The 25,331-nt window shown below is 41.6% G+C and overlaps 2 long non-coding RNA genes across 9 annotated transcripts; both read left to right on the top strand.

Annotated features, from left to right (window-relative positions):
• The first annotated feature begins 25 nt into the window (after positions 1–25).
• Positions 26–7,896, top strand: LOC129348403 (uncharacterized). 5 transcript variants are annotated; one of them, XR_008600933.1, is made up of 8 exons: positions 26–1,221; positions 1,878–2,161; positions 3,787–3,872; positions 5,141–5,280; positions 5,489–5,633; positions 6,200–6,312; positions 6,718–6,805; positions 7,025–7,896. It is a non-coding gene; the product is annotated as an uncharacterized LOC129348403 (long non-coding RNA). The 5 variants fall into 5 exon arrangements; XR_008600932.1 differs by having other exon boundaries at positions 6,715–6,805; XR_008600934.1 differs by lacking the exon at positions 6,200–6,312 and having other exon boundaries at positions 29–1,221.
• Positions 7,897–7,990: 94 nt separating this feature from the next.
• On the top strand, positions 7,991–18,036 carry LOC118469957 (uncharacterized). Of its 4 annotated transcripts, XR_008600937.1 has the most exons (7): positions 7,991–13,222; positions 13,399–13,437; positions 13,921–13,982; positions 16,541–16,742; positions 17,140–17,227; positions 17,358–17,476; positions 17,610–18,036. It is a non-coding gene; the product is annotated as an uncharacterized LOC118469957 (long non-coding RNA). The 4 variants fall into 4 exon arrangements; XR_008600938.1 differs by lacking the exon at positions 16,541–16,742; XR_008600935.1 differs by having other exon boundaries at positions 7,991–13,437.
• The last annotated feature ends 7,295 nt before the right edge of the window (positions 18,037–25,331 follow it).

Below are 25,331 nucleotides of genomic sequence, written 5' to 3'. Positions count from 1 at the left end.
GGTTAAATAAAGGTTAAATAAAATCAAAATGAAAAAAAAAATGATTTAATTGTTTTCTTGACTGGTGCTCCTATACATAGCAACACCAGTAAAGAAACACAAAAAAAAAAACCTGTAGTGAACATTGGAAAAACATCATAAACTAGCTTTCATTAGGAAGTAGCTGTCTACACTTTGAATCCCGTTTTCCCCTTATAGCAGCTCAAGTCCGTGTTTGCACTGTGTGTTTGCTGAAAGTGAGGCGATCCTGGAGTCGCTTTGGGTGGAGAATAATATACAAACCAACTAATCTCTTAATATGTTGGTTTGTGCCTAATACTGAATATTGTTTTATGTGTGTTAAATATAGGTGATATTCACTTCTGAAAAGTCTGGTACGAAGCCGATACTTCATTTATAGTGTAGGGTTACAACCTATATTCACAAGAGATTTACATTAAAAGGGACCAGTGATTGAAAGAGCAAAACCCATATCTCGTGTCAAAAAGGAACTCATCTTAACCTAAATATGTATTTTCTTGGACTGTTGCTTGCTTTTATAGCAATTTTTGAGCCACTACAACATATCTTCATTGTGCATGAACTAAAGGGGGACACATTGAGAATCAAGAATCTTTATTGTCATTGTGTTTCCCCACAGCGAAATTACAATTGGTGACTCCCAGCTATATATATAAAAAAATAGAAAAAGGCACACTATGTACAAATAAAAAAAAAAAAAAAAAAAAAAAAATACTTAAAAGATATAAATATGTAAACAGTCTTACTGCACATGAGCAGTAGGATGGGTGATGAAGTGCAGTCCAGTGCAAGACTCAGTTCTTTATTCCACATAGTGTATCTGTTGTATGTGTAGGGGGGAAATGGATTGGACAGCTCTTGGATAAAAACAAACAGTATGGATACCACAGAATTATAAAACTGTTCTAAAAAGCTGTGATGAATCTGTTTATAATTGTGCATCTTGTCCATTGAATCCTAAATATCATTCCAAGGTAACACTGGTTGTCCAACTCTTTTTTTAAGTCACCATTTGCTGTTGCTCATCTGTTAGACAAAAGCACAACCAGTGCAATGAAACAGTGAAACCTAATAAAACCTGTTTAGGCTAATTTTGTTTAATTTTTCCTGTTTTTCCTCTCATCTCCGCAGCCCTGCAGTGTCCAGGCAGTACCAGAAGGAGACGCTCTGCTGAACTGTTGAAGCGTAAAGCTCAGCTGGGTGAGTGTCCCCTCATCATGATTTGTTTAGCCAAGAACAAGCGGGATGAGCACTTCTCCCACCTGACGGGTGATTTGCACTAACTGAGATTAGTCGGTATATAATTTCTGCACATCTTTCAGTGCTTTCTACCTTTAGGCTGATTTGTAGTGTATAGTGATCTCATAATAATAATAATAATAATAATAATTCATTGGATTAATTGAGAAAATTCAGGGGAGAAGAACCCACAGCAAGCTGACATGGAAATGTTATGAGACCGTTGTGTTGTGTTAGAAAGCAGTTGCTGTTTTACACACTAGTGCTTAATATTTATTTGCATTTGGTCTGGAAGAGTCTTTTCCATGTCTAGAAACAAACATTTGTCTTTTTTTCTGCTAAATTTTTAATTTTCTTCACGCACTCTTCACCAACTTTGTCTGGCATTTCAGTCCTTTATTAAATGTGCTCTTAAATACAAAAGAAGCTAAACAGCTGAACGAAACTGGCAGATTTGATAATGATTCTATTGAGGTTCTGCACTAGCAGTTATAAGTGCAATGTATAATGACATTGGACTTTTATCAACTGTTGATTTAGAAAAAGAAAAAAAGAGTTCTGAGGGTTGGGTTTCTTTCTGATGACTGGTTGCTCGTCTCTTGTCCTTGTGCCTTCAGAGAGCCACTACAAGGAGAAGCTGCAGCATCGCTGCTGTAAAGACGGCCTCAGGGAGATCCCGATGCCGTATTCCTGCACGCGACGTTCCCTCTACATCACTGAGGGCTGGGAATGCATCCGAGCTTTCCGATACTGCTGCGCCACTTACAGGGACCAGGTGTTTGACACAGAGATTCCCACCACCCACCAACCACAACTGCAGCTCCCACCACCTCCTCTCAACCCCGGACTGTCGGTCATACTTCCAGACGAGAGAAAATAACGGTCTCCCGATATAACTCTGGTAATTACTGCACCTCAGCTTTATCAACTGTGTATCCAGTTAGCTGCAAAGGTTTAGTTAGCTGTTATACACTGTTAGCTGGATATCTTGAAACTTTTTAACAAAATGCTTTTAAATTTAGTGCTATATTTATCATGTTCACCAGGTTTTAGCAGGCAAACCTTTGCTAACCAACTTGGATGAAACATTTTCTAGAATCAAATTGAAGTCTAATTGTCTTCTACCGAAGCGTTCAGGATGACCGGGAATCTACACAGACAAATAAAGGAGTTAGCAGAGACAAGGACTGCAGTGCAGACTGAATTATGTGCTTGAAACAGTGCAGAGACAAAGCAAACCCTAGGTTAACACAAATCAGAATGCAAGCAATCCATGCAGAAAGATTTCTCCTAAATGTAAGCTTTGAGAATGTGTTTCCACCTGCATATAAATCACGTTGCATTCAATTGATCACAGTGTAAAGGCAGAGAATAGTGTTTGTCTAGCTGGTGACAGAAATGATTTCCAATAAGCACACACTAAAATTGAACTTCTGGGGGTTATTAAAGCAAAGCAGTGTCTGGTGTTTTTGCTTGTATCAAACAATGTCAATAGAGTACATAAAATACTAGCAAAAAGGCCACTACAACACATCTTACTTCAGACCAGAAAAGACCTGATATAAACAGTGAAACTTCAAAGAGTCAGTCAGGTATGCGGTAAACATGTGCTTGTGCACTTTATAAACCTGAAAATATCAAATATTTTTTATGTAGTTTAGTTCCCCTGTCTACATTGGAATAAACTGACCTAAAAATGAATAATATAGCAATAAAAAAAGACAAGGTAACTTAAAAAAAGCATAACAGGATTGTTTGCTTTGGAATTTATAAAGTAAGAATAATTAATCCTAAATATAGGATGTTATTTACTTAGATTGCTTTTTGTCGCAGTGTATTTTCCAGATGCTTTTGTGCTGTATGGGGATCAGTGAGAAGATCTGAATTGAAGTTCATTGCTTTCAGAAGTGATATGCTTTACTGGCAAGATGTGAATCAGTTTGTTTGGCTCCATTAGTCACTTTCACACAAGGAGCAGCCCAGTAAACAAGTTGTTCTTAACAGGTGATGCAGAGAACGAGTGAGGCAATATTTCTCCACTGGTTTTTCCAAATCCATTCACTCACAGCACACTGATATGTACTAAAGGACAGGACATTTCACTGTGTGACCTGCGTCATGTCATTTGGTCAGTGATACTCACTGAGCAAACAGCTCTAAATTCAGAACATCAGTATGACATTGATCTGTGTACATTCAAGTGTGCACATGTATGTGTCACATGTATGTGTCATGTTCGATGCTAGTGCAAATTCCTTCACTGTGTGTAAGCTGTTTTCCTTTATTGTATTGTGAAATACATCCGTGGACTTAAACTGCAAAGATGCCATTCCAATTTATAACCAATTTAATGTTTTACAAGTTCATTGCTGAAACTTAAAAACTCAAATTTTTACACTTTATTGGGCTAAATAAATAAACGGCAGATTTGACTTGAATTTAACGGAAATGTTACAGTCTTTAAAAATAAGCTGTGGTTTGGGCCTATTTGCTGGTGATAACAACACTATGAATTTGATCCAACAGGTTGGCGTCTAAGAACGTGGACACCATCTTACCTGACAGCATCACAGAGTGGGGAGTTCTGGCAGTCAGTTCATCACCTCAGACGGGTAGGAGGAGGAGGAGGAGGGTGGTGTAGGAGTATAGGTACCTAATACTGACAATGATCAGGCAATATTAGACGATGAACAGCCCATTTTGAGGATTATTTGAACTGTGTAGTTTCTTTGTCAGTGGTAAGTTTGCTTTGGAAATTGTAGTAGTCTTGCAGCTAGCATTAGCATTTAGCGTTAGCACTAGCAGTTTTGGAGAGTCTGTATCAGTGGTGTCCGACATGAGGCCCGCGGGCCAAAAGCGGTCCTCCAGAGGGTCAGATCCGGCCCTCAAAGTGTAAAAATTCCAGAGAAGACATTAACTGCATTAATTCGTAAAACTATAAATTCAGTAAAACTATAAATTTTAGATATTTTCTAGACCATGACAAGTTGTTTTGATCATATAGTAAAATATTAGATTGTTCATTGTTCTTTTGTCGTTTTGTGTCTCGTTTTTATGATATTTTGTCTTGTTTTTGTTGTTTTTTTGTCTTTTTTGTCATCTTTTGTTGTTTGTCTCACGTTTTTGTAGTTCTGTTTCTCGTTTTTGTCTTTTTGTGTTTCCTTTTTGTCTCATTTGTGTTTTTTGTCTTATTTTTGTCAGTTTGTGTTTTGCTTTATTCATTGTTTTTGTGTGTCGTTTTTGTCGCTTTGTGTGTTTTGTCTCGCTTGTGTTGTTAGTCTAATTTTTGTCGCTTTGTTTCTCTCTTTTGTCATTTTTTTGTCTTATTTTGGTTGTTTGTCCATTTTTTGTTTCTCTGTAACTTGTTTGTCCAATTTTTTTGTTGCCTGTCATTTGTCTCATTATTTTGTCATTTTGTTTCTTGTTTTTGTCGTTTTGTGTCTCGTTTTTCTAATATTTTGTCTTGTTCTGTTGTCTTTCGTCTTTTTTTTTGGTCTGCCTTTTTTCATTTTGATCATAAAATAAAATACTGTATCATTCAGTTCCAGATGACTAAATGTTGTGTTCCTTTGTCGACACTGTGATCTGGAAGTTGTAATGTGGAAATGATAAACTGAGGCTGAGTGTTGTTGAAATTGAACTTATTTTTCTTGAGAAATTTCAGGTTGTTCATGATGTTTTGTAACAAGATAATTCCCTAAATGTGAACATTTTTGCACTGAAACAAAGGAAAAATTTAGAGTTGTGGTTATTTATAAGTTATTATACTGTGGTTTTGCTGGTCTGGTCCACTGGAGATCAAATTGGGCTGAATGTGTAAAGGCTGAGGAATTTGACTAAAGGATGACCAAATTCCTCACAAAGTCCTCCATATCTGTAGGTTCCTGTGTTGCAGAGCCTTACAATGTCAGAGCGTGGAAAGGTTTCTTTGTGGACCTGAAACTGCCGCATTCAGTGGCGAGGAACCAACAGGTGGAGATCAAGGCTGTGGTCCATAACTACGGCTATGATGACCTGCATGTAAGAAAATCGTCTTTTTTATGTCCTTTTCCTTAAATAGAAAATAATCTAAATGTATTTCAGAAATATCACAAAGACATTGTCGCTAAGGGCTTTGATTATGAGTACAATACTTATACGCTACGGTCTGCTTTTCCTCTTATGTTTTTTTGTTGTTTTCTCCTCTGTGCCTCTTACACGTGGTTTTCTTTCCCTTTACTGGAAATAGGTTGTGACCTATTACAATCAGCTGCATGAGGTGGAAGAGAAAATGCCCTGCAAGCACGTTGATCTCAACGTCACTTTTGAAGGATCCAGCGGTAGATCAAATTCTCACACTATATCACATATTTTACACGGCGTCCTTCAGACGGGTGAGAAATTAAAGCAAATGCACTTTAACAAAAAAAACCAAAGCATTTAGACTGCTGACCTGAGTAAATTTAGTAAATTGAATTTATAAAACACTCGCATACAAACTCTGAAAATACATACGTTTTGCATACATCACAATGCAAGGACTGTGTGTGCTGATCTTCAGGGACTTTTGGTTAGTATTATTTTTGTTAAGATCAAATGAATACATTATTGTTGAGATCAAAATAACACATTGGAGCATAATTACATCAAATACACTATTACATACACTCGAGCCCACCATATAATATATACAGCTGTACATTAATTAATGCTTTGCTACTGACCAGAAAAGCCTCCAGCACATGTAGAAAAGTCCGACAAGATCAAGTAGTTGTTGTTGTTATACGTGTACACGACTGTGCAAAATGTTAGATCGGCAGCAATATCGACTACCTTATTACAAATTGCAGGGCACAGTTTTTCAATGTATTTGACGGGTAGTTCAAAATATCTTGTGCCAGTTCCTCTGTGGACTGACACTCTGTACATTATCTGATAGGTACTTTATTCATTCCCTTAGGGAGATTCAAGGTATGCATGAGCTCACGTGTTACATAGAAGATAGAGGGCCACTGTGCAAATGAGCATGCAACAGACATCCCAAATCTGCCTAAAATGCTGGTATTTACAGAGGTGAGCTTAAAAAACTGTTAATATTTACAATAAAGTGCAAATTGGTGTTATTTGCAATAAAAATAGAGCATGATAAGAGTTCATAATACAATAAATATACGTAGTATTTGAAGTACAAACAATGTCAGAGCTCTGTGGAAGAACATCTGTTAGTCTGCTGATTGTTAGTTCTACTTGTTGCTGCAGGTAGTTCTTCATGGATTCTTGGTGTGCCTCAGTAAAGACTGCTTCCTCTGGTTTTTCTTTCAGACCCATTTTAAATTGCTGCTGCTCACATGCTCAAAGACTTTGATCAGTGACTGATTGTACATTATGCCTTTACATGAACAATGTGACAGCAGCTGATTATAGTCGTATAGTCATCGTGCCCTTTGTCAGTGCTGTTCTTTTTCTCATTCACAGCAGGGCTCTAGGACCCAGAGATGTCAGGATGATGGTTCTTGATATCGGTCTACCAACTTGATTCACCCCAGAAAACTCTGACCTGGAGATGGTAATCACCTTCTAGTGCTAGTGCAGAAAAATCTGAAAGCTTGTGTCAATGGTGTATTTAAGTGTCTTTAAAATGAATGTAGTATTTGAAATAAAAGTTTGTAAAAAGTTCACTACATCATGATAATGACCTTCTAATGGATGAGACATGAATGATCACGTTTAGGACGGCGGCGTTGCTAACTAGCTAACAGCTGACTCTGTTTATGTGTGTGTCCAGCTGTCCAATTCAGTGGATCGTTACATCAGTAACTTCCAGATTGTAGACAACCTGAGTGACAGAGGCTCCCTGATCATTCACCTGTTCAAGGTAACATCACTGTATTTATAATTATTATTCTATATCATATCATTTTATGTTATTCATATGCTTTTCTTTTTTTCAAGAAGCAGGTTTCTCAATGCTCAGTAAATAAGTCTTTATGATCACAGTCAACAATTTGAGGCAGTTTTAGGCTATCACACAAAACCAGCTTATTGGTACCAAAGCCACGGTTCAGAACTCAGACTTGCTAAATCAGTGTTAGTGTAGTGCAGTGTAGGGCTGCAGCCAGAGTACTGACGATAGTTAGCAAGAGAGATCATATTTCTCCGATGCTGGTTTCTCTTCATTGGCTTCCTGTGAAATGTAGAATAGAATTCAAAATCCTTCTTCTGACATATGAAGCTCTTAACAACCAATCTCCATTATATCTTAAAGACCTGATGGTACCATATTATCCTAGAAGAACTCTTCGCTCTCAGACTGCAGGCTTACTTGGAGAAGTGACCTGTAACTTCTCTCTAAAAGTACAATGTGAGGCAGAGCCTTCAGTTATCAGCTCCTCTCCTGTGGAACCAGCTCCCAGTTTGGGTTCTGGAGGCGGACACCCTCTCTAATTTTAAGACCATGCTTAAAACCTTCCTTTTTGACAAATCTTATAGTTAGGACTGACTGGGGGACCCTGAGGGGGTCAGCTGGCATCTTCCTCTTGGACGTCCCTTAGTTCTGCCCCTAGTTCTGCTGCTATAGGCCTAGGCAGCTGGAGGACCTCTCTGGATGCACTGAGCCCTTCTCTATCTACCATTATATTTAATATATATATATATATATATATATATATATATATATATATATATATATATATATATATATATATATATATATATATATATATATATATATATATATATATATATATATATATATACCATTATTGCATTACACTCACTCTGTTTCTCCCTGTGTCCTTTCTCCGAGTGTCCCTGATCCCAGAGCTGGATGCTTCAGATCTGTGGTGGTTCTCCCACCAACTGGCCTAATCTCCATCTGTGGGATGCTGCTGCTGCTGACCTTCCTCCAGCCCACTGCTTCCAGCTGCCCATTTCCATCAATCTACTCTGCATCACCCTCACTATATTTGATTTGCTCATCTACATATTTTTGAATGTATCACCAGCTATATATGTAGTATATTTAATGCCAGAGCCATACACCATAGCAGTAAACTATAATCGGTTTCCAGCCCAGAGGGATATATCCACAGATTTTTTTAAATACCATGTAGAAGACTATATACGGGAAGATGAGGTATCAGTTCTTGCACATAGATATACGACAGTCCTTTATTACTCCCCAGGTCAGGGGAAATTTCCAGTCTTGGAGCAGCAAAAATCTTTCAGAGCAGCACTAACCATGTGTACAGTAAAGATAATTATAATAACAATAATATATACAAGAATGAAAAATGAATAAATACAGTATTACTACACTATAAGTGACATCAGCATAAAGTGGCTTGTGGAATACATGTAATTGTAAAAGTGCAGAAAATGCCAGCAGTGCAAGGAGTTGTGGAGATTTTCTCAAAACAGGTGAGTCCTGTGAATATGACCAAAATATGAGATAAAACTACCAGAAATATGTACAAAATGACCAAAATATGATTGGTTGATAATGTATCAGTTTTGTTATTGATTATTGATCAGTTGCAGGGGCAGAGATTTGTGTCCGAGTCTCTGATGTCATCTAATCGCTCATGTAAGATCATGTCACAGGAGGGGGCGCTACTGACCTCTTGTGGACACAGGCGGTAACCACACGGCATTATTATTAACTGTCTCGCTGGCGACATTACAGATGAGCAGCACTTCCTGTTAATCTTCAACGTAAAAGCATCTTTCTTTATTGTACATTTTATGTCAAAAGTATTACTAAGCGATTTTGGTCGATTCAGAAGGATCTTTGGTGTAAACTAAGTCGTATTCAACGACAGCTAGCTTATCCACTTGCTCCAATTACTTTTGTTGTAGTCTGAGTCACGTCCAAACAGGAAATGAATCTACAATGTAGCTAATGCCAATCTATAGCTGCATCTGTGACGGCATCGTTAGCGAGCTAGCAGCTAATCAGAAGCTAGTGACCAGCTAACTCCAGCACTACAAGCAGCGTCTCTTTAAAAGGTGCTGATCAGGATATCAGGCTGAAACATTAGACCTGGGACAGGAAAAGGAGCTAGAACGCTGTGTCTTGGAGAGGATTGATTTTAGAACTACGTGTTTTACGGTAGTAGTCCGTGTCATAACAAACCCTCGTTAGCACTTCCGCTAGCTCGGCTAACACTTCCGGTCACGAATGCATTTGTACATTAGCTATGACGTGTTCATTTTTGAACGTATGGTGACAACAAACACAATTTGAGGGAGTCGACAAGCTAGTGGTCCTTAAATACATTTTGGTTCATACTGCAGATTCTTCTGAGTCTCACAAAACCACGTTTTAGCCTAAGAGCATTACGATAGTTTTACGTTGAAACAGGAAGTGGCTGCTCATCTGTAATGTCGCCAGTTTTGCCTCAAATAGTAATCGTGTCGTTACCGCCTGTGTCCGCCAGAGGGGCAGTAGCGTCCCCTGCTCTGATAAGGACAAGGATAAACTTTATTGATCCCACAGTGGGTAAAGTTCACTGAGCTGCTCCATGAGGAGAGTCTTTTAGTTTTCAGATAATATGATGGTGAAGAAAATGTGTTACTGCAGTAAAGATTCCACTGAATTATTATTTGATCCATGATCGGGGTTCACTCAGTTCTTCTCCAGTTTGTTGCTGCTGTCGGGTGAACAGGTGAGCTCCAGGTGAACAGGTGATGTCAGCAGCAGGTCAGTCTGTGATTGGAGCTCATCTAAATTAAATGTTATGCTAATGTAGATGCACTCATGTGACATAAACTGTGAAGTCCACTCTAAAGTGGATTAGGCTTAGAGCCAAGATTTTTAACTTTTGTATCTCTGTGTTCCCCCCGCTGACCTGAGCAGGTGGTACGTTCCACTCAGACACACCTGACAGAATCAAACCACCAACACACACGCCACACAGCTGCAGTTTATTTCACCTTCACGTAGTTTTATTGATCTTTTCATAGTTTCTTCATCTTTGAATGAATATTTTTGGCACAAAATGTGAACTTTTTGAACGGACTCTGCTCGTCAGATGGACGAACGTCGGGGAGTTTGTTGGAAGATTCAGGTGAGAGGAAACAGAAGTAGGATGTTAGGATCTGATGCTGTTGTTGTGAACTCAGAGCTTTCTACCCGAGTGGAGCTACAGAGACACTCAGTGGCTAAATGGAGGAACTGCAGCCCCACAGGTCAGGTCAGATCAGATCAGCAGCACCTGGTTCACACGGAAACATCATGTTTCTTGATGCACATGAGGCTCCAGGTAGTTAGAATATACTTGACTTGTTCATTTAAAATGTTTTCCTCAAAACTCGACCAGCTTCATTAGAGTAAATCGTCATGATGTCATGTTCAGATAATACCAAAGAGGAGGTTTATGTTTTCTCTGCTTGAGTCTGCTTGAGGCTTTCTCTGCTGAAAATAACAAAGCTGAGGTTCTTACGGATGAATAATTAAGAAAAATCTCAAGTTAGGTAAAGTTGGCAAGATATTCACAGATTCGGACTTCAGGCATCAACAACTCATGAGATATACGTTGTAAAAACATAATGCCTCTTTCAAATCGCTGTAAGCTAGACAATGTGCTACAAGGCCAGTTTTATCAAAAGTCGCTGTCTTTCAAGTTGCAGAAATAACATTGATGTCTATGAGCAGCCGGCTGTGCTACGAGTGAACAGGGACCGTCTGCATATAGCAAAACTGCAACAGCGAAGAGACACAAATATTCAATTACTTAACTTTTATACACTGTAGTGTCACTAAATTTTCTGCAGCCATCAATTGTCTCCTGCTGGTCATACTACAACTCTTGGTTTGATACTAAATACAAAATCTGACTTTTAAGGAATTTTCATTGTTTTTTTATTATTTTATTTGTCATAAAATTCAATAACTTCACTCTATACACTGCAGTATCACCAAAATCACTGGAGCCTTCAATTGTCTCCTGCTGGTCATATTACAACTCTTGGTTGGATACTAAATACAAAACCTGAATTTTGAGGAATTTTCATTGTTTTATCATTTTATTTGTCATAAAATTCAATAACTTCACTCTTATACACTGTAGTGTCACCAAAATCACTGGAGCCATCAATTGGCTTCTGCTGGTCATACCACAACACTTGGTTTGATAATAAGTACAAAATTTGAATTTTAAATAATTTTTATTGGTAATAAAATTCATTAACTTCACTCTTATGTACTGTAGTGTCACCAAACTCGCTACTGCCATCAGCTGTCTCCTGACTGTCATAGTACAACCCTTGGTTTGATACTAAATACAAAATCTGAATTTTAAGGAATTCTTATTGGTAATAAAATTCAGTAACTTCACTCTTATACATTGTAGTGTCACCAAAATCAATGGAGCCTTCAATTGTCTCCTGCTGGTCATACTACAACTCTTGGTTTGACACAAAATAAAGAAATCTGAATTTTAAGAAATCTTTATTATTTTATCATTATTTTATTAGTCATAAAATTCAATAACGTCACTCTAATACACTGTAGTGTCATCAAATTCACTGGAGCCATCGGTTGGCTCCTGATTGTCATACTACAACTCTTGGTTTGACATTCAGTAAAAAATCTGAATTTTAAGGAATTTTTGTAGTAACTAAAATTCACTTACTTTACTCTTAAACACTGCAGAAAAAAATAAACTCCATCCAACCATCAAAAGGGTCCTACTGATCATACTTTCAGGTTTTTTCTTCCAAGTATTGTCTGTACAGTCCTTAACTTGGAAAATATTATTAGCTGTTTAACATTAGGGTTTAAATGAATCAGTTAATGCTGCAGCCTTGTAAGAAGGCATCTGACTGTCTTTCTTCCCAATCGTCAGTACTTGAGGAGACAGTCTAAACAGTTTAGTTTGGTATATTGGTGTTATCTGATCCTCTCTTTGATGAGGAGTCCAAGTTCCATCACTATTCAGTATCATGTATTTGGACAAACAGGTGCACTGTGGATCTAAAACTATAGCCCCACATACATCAAGAGAAGAGCCATCAAAGCTAATTTACTCATAATCCTTAAACTTCACACACAAGCATGCACACTAAATAGTGTGCACGACTTCACATGGCAATAAACAACCCCAATAATTAAAATTCAGTTACTTTTGGTTATTAATGTTGCACAATCTACCAAAAAAATGGATGACCACTTTTAACTGTTACAACAAAAATATTTCACATATATAACAACAATTTCATTACTCATAAAAAAATCCTTAAAATCATGAAAAATAGTTAAATATCAAACCAAGAGTTGTAGTATGATCAACAGGAGCCAACTGAGTTAGACAGAGTGTAATCTTTTTGCAGTACATAAGAGGGAAGTTATTGAATTTTATTACTAATAAAATAATAAGAAAATAAGAAAAAAATTCCTTAAAATTCAGATTTTTTTATTTAATATCAAACCAAGAGTTGTAGTATGACCAGCAGGAGTCAACTGATGGCTCCAGTGATTTTGGTAATACTACAATGTATAAAAGTGAAGTTAGTGAATTTTATTACCAATGACAATTCCTTAAAATTCAGATTTTGTATTTAATATCAAACCAAGGGTTGTACTATGACAGTCAGGAGACAACTGATGGCAGCAGCGAGTTTGGTGACACTACAGTACGGAAGAGTGAAGTTAATGAATTTTATTACCAATAAAAATTATTTAAAATTCAGATTTTGTACTTAATATCAAACCAAGTGTTGTAGTATGACCAGCAGGAGACAATTGAAGGCTCCAATGATTTTGGTGACGCTACAGTAAACAAGTGGGAAGTTATTGAATTTATTACTCATAAAACAATACTAAAATAGTGAAAATTTCTTAAAATTCCGATTTTTTTTATTTAGTGTCAAACCAAGAGTTGTAGTATGACCAGCAGGAGACAATTGAAGGCTCCAGTTATTTTGGTGACACTACAATATATAGATGCTGAGAGACAAAGCGGTGGACATCCAGAGGGGAGAGGTGAGTTAGACACATGCACGGTCTCACGTAGGTGCTGGGTGTTTTGTGTGTGGGTGGCACATTATGCTGGTGACTTGTTTTGATCACTTGTATGTGTAATTGATTGTTTTGTCAGAGATTGAAGACAGTAGACTTTGCTCGATTGCTCATGTTGCTTTTGTGTTTCTTTCTTTTAGATGCTGAGAGACAAAGTGGTGGACATCCAGAGGGGAGAGGTGAGTTAGACACATGCACGGTGTCACGTAGGTGATGGGTGTTTTCTGTGTCTGTGTGTCACTTTATTCCAGTGACTTGTATGTCTGATTGATTGCTTTGCCACACATTGAAGACGTGGGTCTTTGATCATTTGCTCATGTTTCTTTAGTTCAGGAGGTGGCAGGTTGACAGAGACAGACAGTGCCTGGACACAGATTGTGGTGCCACTGAATATCTATCTATCTATCTGTCTGTCTGTCTGTCTGTCTGTCTGTCTGTCTGTCTGTCTGTCTGTCTGTCTGTCTGTCTGTCTGTCTGTCTGTCTGTCTGTCTGTCTATCTATCTATCTATCTATCTATCTATCTATCTATCTATCTATCTATCTATCTATCTATCTATCTATCTATCTATCTATCTATCTAGCTATCTATCTATCTATCTATCTATCTATCTATCTTCTCCAGACTTTGATCGTTTGCTCATGTTTTCTTTCTTTCTTTTAGATGCTGAGAGAGCCAACGTCTGCGGTGGACGATTAAAGACCAAGTCGTCGACATCCAGAGAGGTGAGTTACACATGCACACTGTCGCGTAGGTGATGGATGTTTTCTGTGTCTCACTTTATTCCGGTGACTTGTTTTGATTGCTTGTATGTCTGATTGACTGCTTTGTCACACATTGAAGACAGTACACTGCATGAAAGTAGGGATTTTTGTCTGTAAACAGCACTGAACATTTCCGTGGAATTTCAAGTTAAAGGCAGTTAACTGCAATTTGCAGGCAGCACAAAAAACTACTGAGAAATGCCAGGAATTAACGTGGACGGCTGATAGGGGGGGAGCTTTCCAGTGTCAGTGAAAATACTGTGAGCTATACAAATGCAAATCAGAGTGGTGTGTGTGTGTGTCTGCGGTGGGAGAGTTGGTGGGTGTGGAGGGAGAAAGGTTGGGTTGGTGGTGGGGGTTGACTTTTCACACTTGCATTGCTTTTTTAAGAGAAATTTACCTTTTGCACATTTGGATCTTAATGAGGTTTTAAGTAGAGCTACAATATGCAAAAGCAAGAAGGGGGAGTGAGACAAAAAGCACTTTGAAAAAGTAATTTATTGAAAACAACAAGTAAACTGAAATAGGTTGTTTATCAGCTGATCAAAAGTTTAAGACCACAGGCTATAAAAGCCCAAATCTGCTCAAAATTCTCATCTTCTGTCAGGCATTCACACGGCCATGCCCTCCTGATGGCTAAAGCTAAGAACCTTTCTCTTCTTGAACGTGGTCGGATCGTCGAGCTGCATAAGCAAGGCCTCTCGCAGCATGCCATTGCTGCTGAGGTTGGACGCAGTAAGACAGTCATTCTAAATTTTTTGAAAGATCCTGAGTATTATGGAACAAAACAGTCAAGTGGTAGACCGAAAAAAATTACACCTGCGCTGAGCCGGAGGATCCGATTGGCTGTCCGTCAAGACACAGGGCGGTCCTCAACCCAAATTAAGGCCCTTACTGGTGCCGACTGCAGTGCAATAACCATCAGACGGCATCTGCGGGAAAAGGGTTTCAAAAACAAAAAACTAATTCAAAGACCTCGTCTCCTACAACACCACAAAACTGCTCCGTTTAGACTTGGCCAGGGAGCATCAAACATGGGACAGTGAAAGGTGGAAAAAAGTTTTATTCTCTGATGAGAAAAAATTTAACCTTGACAGTCCAGATGGCTTCCAACGTTACTGGCATGACAAGGAGATCCCACCTGAGATGTTTTCTACCCGGCACAGTGGAGGGGGGTCCATCATGATCTGGGGTGCTTTTTCATTCAGTGGAACACTGGAGCTTCAGGTGGTGCAGGTCGTCAAACGGCGGCTGGTCACGTGCAGATGTTGCAGCTGGCATCCCTCATGACTGAGGGCCCTCGTCTGTGTGGTAACAGCTGGGTTTTTCAACAGGACAACGCTGCAGTTCACAAAGCTCGCTTGACCAAGGACTTCTTCAGGGAGAATATCATCACTCTTTTGGACCATCCCGCATGTTCCCCTGATTTAAATCCCACAGAGAACATTTGGGGATGGATGGCAAGGGAAGTTTATAAAAATGGCCATCAGTTCCAGACAGTTGATGCCCTTCGTGAAGCCATCTTCACCACTTGGAGCAATGTCCCCACCAGCCTCCTGGAAACACTCGCATCAAGCATGCCCAAACCCATTTTTGAAGTGATTAACAAGAACGGTGGAGCTACTCATTACTGAGTCCTACTGACAAAATTTTTTGTTCTGGTTTGGAGAGTTTTTGTAATTTTTTGAGCGATGGTCTTAAACTTTTAATCAGCTGATAAACAGCCTATTTCAGTTTACTTGTTGTTTTCAATAAATTACTTTTTCAAAGTGCTTTTTGTCTCACTCCCCCTTCTTGCTTTTGCATATTGTAGCTCTGCTTAAAACCTCATTAAGATCCAAATGTGCAAAAGGTAAATTCTAGCTATTTTTCAACTGGTCTTAAGATTTTGATCAGGTCTGTACATATGCTGACCTTTCTGCTCTAAATCTGTCATTCAAATATGTTAAAAGTTTGCATGAAATGGTAAAATGATCAACTGTAGTTACAGTGTTCAGTGTTCATCTGATGATACATCATCAACACTGCATGCAAACTACCAGACAAAAGTTTGGACACACCTTGCCATTCAATGGTTTTTATTTATTTGTATTTTTTATACATTGAGATTAATGCTGAATATTAACTCTTTTTGTTTACAACATAATTCCATATGTATATATGTACTGAATGAGAAGGTGTGTCCAAACTTTTGACTGGTAGTGTAGATCAAGCTCATCTCGGATGATATGACAGAGGCATCACAGTAAAGGGCAAAGCCTTCTCTTCTTTTGATCAAAGAAGTTCATCTTGCAGGCGTAGAGAAAATCTGTTGACCTGGAGAAGTCGGCATGTTACTTTAAGGAATGCTGCATCACTGACGTCATCACGTTAGAGTTGCTCGTCCAATCACACGCGTCGTCTCGCAAGAACCGCGCGATACACGAACAGACAAAGAAGTCATCTTTGTTACGTGAGTTTCTGCAATGGCGGCCCGGTATCACCAGTCCGACTCACCACAAACTCCTCGCATAGAACAGCCTGGACATGACCGACTGGTTCCAGTCAGATCCGCGACAGACATTGACAAGAAACTATTGAGCGTTATCAGCGGGCTGTCTGGCCAGAGAGCACCGCTGGAGGAGAAGCTGGAGGAGAGGATAGCCGCCATGGAAGCCAAATTAAACACTTTCTCCAGCGGCGAGAAAATTAAGCGGAAGAGAGCACAGTCCTAAAATTGCTGTAAGAATATATTCCATTTGTGGGATATTTTTAGTGAGTTTTAGCACAATGCTCTGAATTGGTAATGTTAAGCAGTGATAGCATGTAGTCCTCTATCTTTGTTAACAAATGTGACTTTATTTTTGCCTTGTAGTAGTTTTAGGAACAAGGGTGAGACTGTTTATCCTTTTTTCTTTTTCGTTTCTTTTTTGTGAGAAAAAATGTTTACTGTAAGCATGTATAATAATTCTTTGTCAGCTGAATGCACACAATTAAATTGTTGTACTGTAGATTGTAAACCATTCATGCATCCGTACAAATTGTCTGCTAATGTAAAACTGTTTTACATTACTTTACAGTTGATTCTGCAATTATTCTGCTGTGAGTAGTAAATGAATGTTCTGATTTATTTTCACAGACTGGGCTCGCCTCACAATGAGACAGTCAGGACATATTTAGTTAAAACTTTGGCTGAAGTCCAGATGTGGAGACAGATGTCCTTCTATGTAAGTATCCTGTTTAAAATTGTTCTAAATTTTTCGATTTCATCAACAGAAACAAAAGCTAACAATAGCTGAAAATAGCAGGAAATAATAATAATAAAGCTAATAACGGCTTCATTTAACTGTTTTCCAGCTGATTTTAAAAAGCATTTTGAAACTCTACGGAGGAACTACCGCTACAGTCAACCCAACATGGCGGATCAGGCGGAGGCCATGAAGGCTTCTGCCCGGAGTCGCCACAGAAGAAAGAGGGTATGAGATATTAGTTTGATTCATTGTGTGTTTTATACAAAATGTGGTTAGAATAGTATTGCTGGTCACTATGACATTATTTTTCTGTTAAATTATTAAATGTATTGATTTCCTGTACTGATTGTGTTCACAGCTGCTGGATGCCAGGAAGACAGTCCTTGCTCCAGATAAAGAGGACTTCTGGAAGGGCATCACAACTGACGATGTCAGATGAAGAGGACGGCAGCATTGACGGGGTGCGTGGATGGATATTGCGGCCTCCATCCTTCCACAGCCAGGAGCTTGCCAACCTGTGTGCAGCCCTACAGGCACGGCTGGAGGCTGATGTAAAGTACACAGCTCTACATCACAGGCGTTTTCGCAATGGACAGCCGTCTGATAGACTGAAGCCACTGAAGTACAACACGGCAGCAGCCAGAAAACACTTTAAGCCAGAACTGATGCCTGAGACCAGCCTGGAGTGAGAGATGAACTTGGCCATTTTTTTGTTTTTGTTTTGAAATGTGTGTGTGTGTGTGTGTGTGTGTGTGTGTGTGTGTGTGTGTGTGTGTGTGTGTGTGTGTGTGTGTGTGTGTATATATATATATATATATATATATATATATATATATATATATATATAAATTTTTGGTTAAACTTTGCACAATTTTATTTCATTTTTCAATTTTTTTGTAAATTTTTTGTTTTTAAAGACAGTTTATTTTAATTTTGATTTCGGATTTCTGGAACTCTAGACTGTTCAATAAAGCTCTTGTTTTTCAACATGTCTCAACATGTCATATTTTTTCCCTTCCAATAAACTTTTTTGTTGTACAGTGTACTTAGATGTTAGTTTTTATTATAGTATTTACTTTATTTTTATCTTCAATATAAATGTTAGCTTTTATTATAGTATTTACTTTATTTTTATCTTTAATATAGATGTTAGCTTTTATTATAGTATTTACTTTATTTTTATCTTTAATATAGATGTTAGCTTTTATTATAGTATTTACTTTATTTTTATCTCTACTATTTGTTAAATGTTTAATGTAGCAGCATTGCACCGAGTCAAAGTCCTCGTTTGTGAACCTCATGAATAATGGCAATAAAACTCATTCTGATTCTGATTCTGAAATTAATGTCATTGATTCTAGGATAGCCCATTGGTTAACAATAACAAGTATGCAGGTTAACTAATTATACACTATATGGCCCATATTTATTAACGTCTTATTAAAATATTAATAATAATAAGCATTATTGTTGTGTGTGACTAGGGGTGAGGAGGTGGGGTGAGGAGGTGGGGTGGGGTGGGGGCCGGGGTGGGGCGGGGATTTGACCAGTAGCAACAGATCTTTCAACCAATCATGACACAGTTTTTTTCTTGTTTCATCCAATCGGTGTCCTGAGTCATGCTAGACAGGCAGGCTAGATGCTAATTAGTTTTCAAACCTCTGCCATGCCCCAGGTGTGAAGTCTCACTCTCCCCTTGCCCCACACACACACCCCCCAACTCCACAACCATGATTCATTCAAGGTATTTCCCCTCACCCGCCAACTAGTAGTTCATAGCCTGTGAACAAGTCTACTCCCGCTCCTTCAAGCTTCACCATCCAGCCTTCTCTGCTCAGGGTGAAGCTTGAAGGAGCGGGAGTAGACTGTCACCTGGCTGCTTGGACCATCGACTACCTCACCAACAGACCACAGTACGTGAGGCTTCAGGACTGTGTGTCTGATGTGGTAGTCAGCAGCATGGGGGCCCCACAGGGGACAGTGCTCTCCCCCTTTCTCTTCACCCTGTACACATCGGACTTCCACTACAACTCTGGGAGCTGTCACCTCCAGAAGTTCTCCGATGATACAGCCATTGTCGGGTGTGTATCTGAAGGGGACGAGCGGGAGTACAGGATGGTCATCTCTGACTTTGTGGACTGGTGTGAGCGAAACCATCTGCAGCTCAACGCCAGTAAGACGAAGGAGATGATCGTGGACTTCAGCAGGAGGAGGACACCCCAGACTGAACCGGTGAACATCCAGGGTTTGGACATTGACATGGTGGACACATACAAATACCTGGGTGTTCACCTCAACAATAAACTGGACTGGACACACAATACAGAGGTTCTGTACAAGAAGGGCCAAAGTCGTCTCCACCTGCTGAGGAGACTGAGGTCCTTGGGAGTGTGCAGGACTCTGCTCAGGACATTCTACGACTCTGTGGTAGCGTCTGCTATTTTCTATGCAGTGGTCTGCTGGGGAGCAGGGAGCACTGAAAGGGACAGAAAGAGACTAAACAGACTGGTCAGGAGGGCCGGTTCTGTCCTGGACTGTTCCCTGGACTCCATAGAGGAGGTGGGTGAGAGGAGGATGTTGGCAAAGCTCACATCCATCATGGACAATCCCTCTCACCCACTGCATGACACTGTGGGGTCTTTAAGCAGCTCCTTCAGCAGCAGACTGAGACATCCACCCTGCAAGAAGGAGCGCTATCGCAGGTCCTTCATTCCATCTGCCATAAGACTTTACAACATCAGCATCACTGGCTGATGTTAACATAAACTGGACTATATCATTACCACCCCAAACCATAAAATTTGCACAGACATTCTTGCACTGCACATCTTTGCACTTTTAAACTTTATTTTTATTTTTATTTTTTCTGTTAAGCCACTTTATCCTCATCTCTCACCCTTGTATATATTGTAAATATTATTACTATTGTTCTATTATTATTTTATTCTTATCACTACGTCTACTGTTACATAAGCTGCTGTAACAATGCAAATTTCCCCTGGCGTGGGGAGAAATAAAGAACTTTATCTTATCTTATCAACCAATAACTGTGGGGAACTTAGTAGGTTTTCAGTGATTCACACGCACAGTGTCGTGTAGGTGATGGGTGTTTTCTGTCTGTCACTTTTTTCCGGTGACTTGTTTTGATCACTTGTATGTCTGACTGCTTTGTCACACATTGAAGGCAGTAGACTTTGCTGCTTTGCTCATGTTGCTCTTGTGTTTCTTTTAGAAGCTGAGAGAGCCAACGTCTGTGGTGGATGATTAAAGACCAAGTCGTCAACAGCCAGAGAGGTGAGTTAAACACATACTGTCGTGTAGGTGAGAGGTGAGTACACACGCTAACAGTTCCACCTGTTTCCAGTCTTTATGCTAAACTAGGCCAACAGTTCTAACCTGTTTCCAGTCTCTATGCTAAGCTAGGCTAACAGTTCTAAACTGTTTTGTCTTTCTGCTAACCTAGGCTAACAGTTCCCACCTGTTTCCAGTCTTTGTGCTAAGCAAGGCTATCAGGTCCACCTGTTTCCAGTCTTTGCGAATATACGCTAACATTTCTAACCTGTTTCCAGTCTTTGTGCTAAGCTAGGCTAACAGCTCCCCCTGTTTCCAGTCTTTGTGCTAAGCTAGGCTAACAGCTCCCCCTGTTTCCAGTCTTTGTGCTAAGCTAGGCTAACAGTTCCACCTGTTTCCAGTCTTTGCGAAACTAGGCTAACAGTTCTAACCTGTTTCCAGTCTTTGTGCTAAGCTAGGCTAACAGTTCCACCTGTTTCCAGTCTGTGTGGTAAGCTAGGCTAACAGTTCCACCTGTTTCCAGTCTTTGCGAAACTAGGCTAACAGTTCTAACCTGTTTACAGTCTTTGTGCTAAGGTAGGCTAACAGTTCCCCATTTTGTCTTTCTTTTTTTTTTCCTTTTTCCTTTTTTTTTCTTTTCTTTTGTCTGCATTTGTTTTCATTGTTTAACTCCACAAAAGAGGTGTCAACATTGTATGAGATTGATGCATATTTTAGTCTTGCAGCAAAATATTTTAATATTTAGTGCGTGTGTGTGACCATCACCGGCCCTCCCTGAAAGCAAAGCAGATATTCTTTATTAGAATTCCCTATTATGAGCCAGGGAGGGCAGTGCTACACCTCAGTGATGTGCGGGGGAAACAAAGACTGGACAGGACGAACAGGATGAAAAGGGATAGAAATTAACAGGCGGTGCTATTGCAATTAAAGATTGTACGGTGGTGTGTTATTCCCAACTACTAACTGCCCATCAATAAAACAGAAAGAAAGAAAAAAAATGAACCAAAAGAAAGAAAACCAACACAAAAGAAAAAGAGATTCAATAAATAAATAAATAAACAAGTAGTACTGAGCACCATAATTGTGGATGTCTTCTTGACAGTATAGAATAGGATGGAATAGAATAGGCCAGAAGAGGATACTAGTGAAGGAGAGAATGAGTTTAGGGTAGAGACTCTGGAGAGATTCTCAGCACATTCTGGCGGGTCCCATCATTCGCTGTCAATGGGACGAGGCAGTGGCTGGTGAGACCTGATCAAACATGGAAGTGTGAAAGACCCCGAAGCCCAGAACAGCAATCACGGCAAGGCAGGGCCAAGCCAACAGGGCACCCCTCCCCCCGGGCCGTAGAAGCCACAGGGCGGCGCCCCAGAGAGCCATCGGGGCCACCGTGAACGATGCGGACCCGGAGAACAAGAGGGAGCAGCTACCGACACCCCCAGCACGCCAAGACCGACCCAGGCGGCCCGGGGCACGAGGACCCACCCGCCACCCAAACCCCAACCCCGCCCACCCCAGCCCCCACCAGACCACCCACCCCACCGTCCCGCCCGCCCGCCCAACCCCACCCCCTCCCCCACCCCCGAGGGGGCCAGCGGCCCCACACAGCCAGGAAGCCAGACACAGGGGTCGAGCGGCCCGCCGAAGGGATGGCAACCAGCCCAGCACAAAGCAGGCCGCCACCGGGAGCCGGCCAGAGGAAATCGGAGCCGGGACCCGATGCGAGTCCAGAGGGTAAAAATGGACAGTGTGGTGGGGCCCGGCGACGCTGACAGGGAGGCACCCCGCATACCCCCCGCACCAGGCCCCAGGTGAGCGCAGTACACCCAGGGCCCCCACTCCCCGCAACGCGCCCTGACAACCCACCAGGACAGAGCCACCACATACCACCAGCCCGCAGTACAGCTACAGCGCCCAGCAGGACGGCCAATCCAGCCCTCGCAGCCCACCAAGAGCCACCGCACCAGCCTGGACCCGTCGGGCACGCAAGAAAACCCCCCCAGGCCACAGCCCCCAGGTCCCGGGGACCCCCCAGCCACAGCAACACGGATGATGGTCCACCCCCGCCACCCCATAGCCATAAGGGGGCCGGGTCCCACCAGCGAGGCCATATTAGTGAAATCCCCCCATTACTCCCTATTAATACGTCTCCCGATCCCAGACTGGAGACATTATCCCTGCACCGTGATAGTGTATCCCTGAGTGTCATGTGGTGCATTAAAAGTGGAGAGGCTGGGTGAGGCGTCCAGGGGGCAGGCCAGAGGACCACAGAGGATGGCTACTCTGCAGCCTACCCTGACCCAAGTTCCTCGAGCCATCCCAGACCTACCCCCAAGGTGTGAGTGTGTGTGGTGCATTAAAAAGAAATTAGAGAGCAGGGGAGGCAAGCAAGAGGGTGATGGGGAAGAGACAAGGCCATAAAGCCCTGCCATCCGCCCCACCACAGAGCCCATCGTTCACGCCCCCACCTGCTCTCAGGGCCCTAACTGTCGTGTCCCTATATGTGCCTAAGAGTAGCTATGTACAGTGATGTGTGAAGTATGTGAAGTGCACAGTAAGAGGCAGTCTGGTGTGGATCCGGCCCAAGAGGACAGAGCAGCGGGGGAGACAGGTAGTAAGACCACCGGTACTGATGCAGAGGGCCCCCAGAGCCCGGAGGCAAGAGGCCAAGGTGGGTCCACACGAACCCGACCGGCCCGGCCAGCACCGAAACCCCCAGAAGTCACAGCGCTAGAGCAGCGCCCTGGTAGGTGCCACAGCCCCACCACGGGCCAGCCGCATGCAGCACCCTGCCCCGGAAGGAGGACCAGGCCGAATCACCAGGAAGCAAGGGCCATGAGCCCCCACGCCCACCCCGGAGCCGGCACGTCCAGGATGCAGGGCGCCCACCCCGCAGTATCACCGAGACCCCACCCACCCCACAACACCCCAGGACCGCACCGGGCCCGGACAGAAGCCCCCAGCCAGCAGAAACTAATCTCCAGTGGCGGCACACAGGCAAGTACCAAGGCCTGTGCCCGGATGAGCCAGAGCCACCCCCCCAGAGAGACCACCCAGCCCCCATGCCAGACCCCCAGGCAGCGGCGGGCCCCAGGCCCCCCCAGGGGAGGGAGAGGGGCGAGGACGAGCGGCCAGGCAGGAGAGGAGGGAGGAGGAGGGAAGCAGAGCAGGAAGGGACAGGGGAGCGACCGGAGGGCTGACCCACCCCAATCCCCAGGGCCAGCCAGGGCGCCCCAGAAGAGACCAGCCGCCACCACCCCCAAGGCCCCAGGAGAGCGCACAGACCCAGCAGACCCAGGGCTCAAAGGGAGAGACACCGGGGACACCCACCCCCAGGCAGAGGGGCCCGAGCCACGCAGGCCCCGCAGAGCCAGAGAGCAACCCCAAGAGCAATAGGGAAAGGACACCACCAGTGCATGCACACGGCCTTGAAGTCCATGGTGCCATCCTACTTAAAAAGGTAGAGGGTTAAAAAACTGAAATAAAGCAGACAGAAGTCAGACCATACACACAGACAGAATAATAATTACAATTTTATGAGGGAAGTGGCATACGCCCACATACAAGCGGAGGCTATAGATTAATATTTATTGATTTAATAAATGGAGACCATTTTTCTTTGAAGGAGTCCAATTGTTTTTTTCTGATAGCAGATATTCTCTCAAGTGAAATGTGTTCTGTGAGGAGGTTCAGCCAATGGATGATGCTGAGGGCTTTCTTATCTTTCCAGTTAACTAAAATAGTTTTTTTGGCAATGGCGATAGCTGCAAGTGTGGGTTGGATATGAATGTCTGGTAGGGCTGTTTGCATTAGATCGCCAAGGAGGCAAACGTTTGGGGAATGCGGAATCCCGCAGTCCAAAATATTGGAGAGTTTCTGTGTGATCGTTACCCAGAATTGATAGACGGGTGTACAAAGCCACAGAGCGTGAAAGTAAGTGTCAGTCATGTTTTGGGTGCATTGCGTACGTGTCTGAGCGTGAGAAGCCCATCTTATACAGTTTATATTGCGTTATATGCGTTCTGTGAAGCACCTTAAATTGAATTAATTGTAAGTTGGTGTTTTTAGTCATTTTAAATGTGTTTTCACAGATCTGGGTCCAAAAGTCAGAGTCAAAGGATTTGGATATGTCTTTTTCCCATTTTTGAGTTGGTAGGTGTATAGAGTGTGTCTTTGAAAGTGAACTATAAATTTTTGAGAGATTCTTCTTATTTCTTGGAGACAATTTCACAATGTATTTGACAAATTCAGGTGGCTGTAAATCCGTTGGCTGTAAAGTAGTCTGAAGCAACGGAATTCTACTTGTAATCGTCTTCTTTACCTGTAGGTACTGGAGAAAATTTCCATTTCTTACTTCAAATGTTTGGAATAAGTTTATATATGTCCTAAATGTGTTATCATCAAGAAGGTGATGGAGGTGAGTGACTCCTTTCTCTGCCCATGTGCTGAAATAAAGAGCTCTTTTATTGTTTGCAAAATCAGGGTTGTGCCAGATTGGGGAGAGTATACTGGGTTTTAATTGGGAGCCTGTGATTTCCAGTGCTTTCCACCAAGCAGACAAGGTGGAAGCGATCATAGGGTTCTTGAAGCAGGAGTGATGTTTAAGGGCAGAAGTGATAAAGGGAAGATCAGAGATTTTGATCTGGTTACAATCTAACTGTTCTAGTTCAAGCCAGGAGTTATATTCTTCATGTGGATGTATCCATTTGGTGAGATATTGTATTTGGTTGGCTAAATAATAATACATGAAGTTGGGAGCCTCCAGTCCCCCTTCGGATTTATTCTTCTG

The sequence above is a fragment of the Amphiprion ocellaris genome, unplaced genomic scaffold (assembly GCF_022539595.1).
Source record: "Amphiprion ocellaris isolate individual 3 ecotype Okinawa unplaced genomic scaffold, ASM2253959v1 Aocel_unscaffolded148, whole genome shotgun sequence".
NCBI lineage: Eukaryota > Metazoa > Chordata > Actinopteri > Pomacentridae > Amphiprion > Amphiprion ocellaris.
The sequence above is the reverse complement of the archived record's forward strand: the minus strand, read 5'-3'. Positions and strand labels throughout refer to the sequence as shown.